The sequence below is a fragment of the Gobio gobio genome (genome assembly GCF_949357685.1).
Source record: "Gobio gobio genome assembly, chromosome: 21".
Taxonomy (NCBI): Eukaryota; Metazoa; Chordata; class Actinopteri; order Cypriniformes; family Gobionidae; genus Gobio; species Gobio gobio.
The window spans coordinates 2,711,695-2,716,372 of NC_137117.1; positions in this window are offsets into that span (position 1 = coordinate 2,711,695).

Here is a 4,678-nt window from a genome sequence, read left to right on the forward strand (position 1 = left end):
TTTCCGCCGATTGGTGAATCAAATCTGAGACAGTGACGTCATCATCAGTTCGTTCACCAAAATAACAGTCCTCTGCTGCTATATCAGAATATCATCTTTCTTCTGTGTAACCTAAAGCGTATTTCACAGAAACATGAATGCACAGATAATTAAAAAAAAACCACAGTAAATTTAATTAAATCTGTTGTTAACATTTATAGGCTAAGTACGCTCTCATTTGTATTCATGTGTTTTAATTTATATTTAAAGATTTCAGATGAAAAAGCCTCCAAGTGCAATCTGAAATTTTCTTCCAAAACGTGCAATTTTATCAAGCTCATATGTTTATGTCCGGTTATTTCACTTTAATGGCAATGCCTTAAACAGCTTAAGGCATTGTGTTTTTAAATGCAAAATGTAAATGCCTCTACATATGTAGCCAAAGCACATGACGGGCTACTACCACCGATCTATAGGCTATATATAATGATAGGCTATTCTCTATTCAGTTCCATTCAGTATTCTCTATCAGTGGCTACTGCACTCTTTTTTTATAATTATTTTAATGTTTTGTTTACATTTAATACATTTAAATTAAATCATTTAGCAGACGCATTCCTTGCAGTATATAGTAGGATATGCAGTCATTTATAATAATTGCAAAATAGGCTATCCACTAGGTGGCGCACAGGGACAACAATCACCATGGACGCGTCAAAAGGCGATCGCGATCCTTTGCCCCGCAGTAGCTTTTTTTCATATTTTCAGTGTTATTAATGCAATATTAAATTGCTGCTAAGTGTGTGTGTTACATTTGTTTTCACCATGTAGCCTATAGACCAAAACAAAAAACCAACAAATTTGAAATATAATAAGGCTAATGAAACTGTTATTCCTATTTGACATCCCTTAAATTAAACATTTCCCTAGAAATGTAATTAACATAATGAATATTATTATATGTCACACTTTATTTGCTATCCTCACTTTTGCTGTCTTTCCTTCGCTTTTAAATGAATTGGCCGTTAACATTTTACTTTCAATTTTTAATCGCAATTAGCGATTCTGCATCAATTGCTTCAATGGAAAAGAGCAAAACAAAAACTCTCGTAGGCCTATATTAAACATAGAACTTTTATTAACATAATGAACAAAACTACCACGCTGTAGAGCAGGCCTGGCGCTGTGGGGGATGAGGAGAGGAGTAGGCTATTCACATTCAGTTCGCCAATAGTGCTCACAAAATCGTGCCTTTTTAAAAAACGATTTATATAACATTCCTGCTACAGCATACTGTCATATCCTATTATCAAGATAAAACTGATAAATGAAATTTGGCAAAAGAGGCACGTCATTATCACTTTCCCAGCATTATTCTTAAAAGTAATGTTTTCAACAATATTGTAGGTTTATTGGCCTCGATGAGCGTCAGACTCCCAGCCCTGAGATTGTCACTGACGAAATTAAATAATTTGTGAATCTTTGTAAATATTAATAGACTTAGGCTATACATCGGGAAAATTTACCCAAACAGGATTATTATAGTTAGGCCTAATTAAGAAATAAAAATGATTAAAACATTTATGCTAATCGAAGTAAACCTAAAACATATGAAAATATAAATATTAGTTGAAAAACTTAAACGAAAATTAGTGTTGCCTTCCTTTTCAATATCATTTTCTGGGTTTTCCCCCTGACTCTCAACTTACACGATCATCTTTAACCGACAAGATTAAATTAGAATTGAAATGTGTTTGTGAATCATTAAAAAAATCCCAGGGGTTTAGTTTTAGCCTACATGAACAATAGCAGAATAAACAACAGAACATGAGAGTTCATCATCATCATCACCCACCTGCTGCGCTGTGAAGGAAATCAAATAGGATTAAATTATATGAAGGGAATAAATAGCCTATTTCTGTGCGTGAAATTTATTTTACTTAATTAATTAGGCCTATTACCAAAATGAAAGGCTAAAAATGCAACAATAGACTACAGGCTAGTTTTGGTTCATTTTTGAGAAAGGAAAGGAAATAAAAGTGATACAGAAAGGAAATAAAAGTGTACAAAAATAATAGGCCTATTTAACCCTTCACAGATTTGAATAGTGTTACATATATTTGACCACAAATGTCTGAGTATTTTAAGTTGTTTCCGCTTTTATAAGAAAATTCAAGTGAATGCGTCGGCGCCTCACACTCACACACAACTTATCAGTTTTAGTATTAGAGAGATAGCCAGGTTATAACGCTGGTTTCTGTTTCAGTTTAGCTTTAAATTAGTTAGTTTTGGCCTGGGCCGGTTCTAGACATTTGGAGGCCCTAGGCAAACTTTATGTTGGAGGGCCCCCTGCTCCACACACCCCTCCTAAAAAAAAAAACACTTAACATATACCCTTTTCATTACCTTTTTATTTAACATCTGTTATTATTTTTTTGTATTTTTATATAGCTACACATTTATATATATATATAAATATATATTTATTTTATATGTCCATAATCATCAAACTTAAGGTAATATCTTGTTTGTTGAGGATGCTATCTTTTCTTTCTTTCTTTCTTTTTCTTTTTTCTGGTAGTCATTTGTTCAGTAATTTATTTAGGCTACATTAGCTGAACACACCTACCCACTATTTGGGATAACAAACTGATCAGGCCTACAGTAAAATGAAAGAAAAGGAAAATCACTTAAAGAAATTAACATCAAGCCTTAATAATTTTTGGACAGGATTTTCCCTTCCTGTTGAACCAATTTAAACTATATTATAATATTTAATAGAATGCAATACTTCACTACACACTCTTAAAAATAAAGGTTCCAAAAGGAAGTTTTTACACGCTGATGCCATAAAAGAACCTTTCAGTAAAAGGTAGTGCACTCTAAACAATGCTGGGTAAAAAAAAAAAAAAAAAAAAACAAGTTGGAAAAGGGACAAACACAGCAATTAGGGTGTTTTAACCCAGCGGTTGGGTTGAATGTTTTTATTTTTTATTTTTTATTTTTTTAACTCAACTATTATTTAAATATTACTGTATTGCTTGAAATTGACATTTATTAATGTTTAATAAATGAACATTTAATAACAAGTTTAATGAATAATAATTAAACAATAAACATTTAAGTTGCTTATTAATAACTGTTCACCTTTTGATTATTGTTGCTTCTAGCCTAATTGTTTCTTTGTTTTTTTGTTTTTTACTTTTTTTCTTTACTTCTTTACGTGCTTAAAATATAATCTGATAAGTGTGTGCACACTGTACAGCGTCCCACAATTTTCCCATGTAAATCTGTGGTGGAAAACAGAACTGCAGCACGCTGTAATTGAGAGGATCTTTCAATATTTCCACATTACCTTACGTAAATCTCGCTCCAGACCTAGACAGCATCAATCTGCTTCAGCAATGTGTATTAGTCTGCATTAGGTGAGTAACATTTTGGCAAGCGCCAGTCAGTAACTAGTTGTTCTGAATGGAAATACCTGAATCATTACTCTTATTTGAATTATTCAACTTAATTGGGAATGCATGACAACTCAGATTTAGATCCTAATAGAGGCAAATAAAACAAAATAAAAATTAAAAGCTTTAAATAAAAAGGTTTTGAGTTTATTTAATTCACACAAGTTTAAATGTAATTCTCGGCTATTATATTATAGGCCTACAGTATTAAGCTATATTATATTATATTATTATAAAAAATGATATACCAGTTATCACTGTAAAGCTGCTTTGACACAAACTGCATTGTAAAAAGCGCAATATAAATAAAGGTGACTTGACTTGACAATACTTGTACTTTTACTTTCAGTACTTGAGTAGTACATTTTAAAATAAACTACTTGCAATACTTAAGTACAAAAAATGTTGAATACTTTAGTACTTCTACTTAAGTGTGGTGCTTAAAGAGCACTTCAACTTCTACTCAAGTCACTTTTTTGATAAGGAACTTGTACTTTTACTCAAGTATGTGTCTCTAGTACTTTATACATCTACACTTCCTGGTTCTAGTAAGAACTGGAGCTGCTGTGTTTTGGACCAGCTGGAGTTTGTTTATTAAGCGAGCAGGGCAACCACCCAGTAGAGCATTACAATAATCAAATAAACAAACATTTCATTTTGATGGTTTAATATATATATAAGTTACATCAAGGGTTAAATAAAATAGAAATGGCACATTAACGTTAAAAGTTATAACTGGTGAAACATCTAAAGGCGTCGTATTTGGATTCAGTTCATCATAAAGAAACTCTCCATCATTGATTGTGTTTGTGCTGTTTCAGCCTCTAGAGGACGCTGTGGTGGGGAAAGAGTTGACAGTCAAGATCCCGTTCCTGAACCCGCTGTCACAAGTGTTGAGGAACGTTTTGTTCCGTATAGAGGGATTGGGAATGCAGAGCATCAGGAAGATCCCGTATGGGTAAGACTTTCAGTGTTTAAAGCTACACTGTGTGATATTTTCCCCCATCTAGTGGTGAACTTGTATATGACCATCCAGTGAATTTTTGTTTCTGTTCTGTTCAATTCCGATTTCGTTTTAACTCCTACGGTGGCCGATTTAGTCCAAGATTAATATGGCTTCCAGTTCGACCTCGTCCACATTCGACACGGTGCCTGTGGGATATTCTGTGCGCAGTGGGATGGTTGGAACTCAACTGGCCTAATTATTCGGCTAGAAAGAACTGCAGCTAATCCAGAGT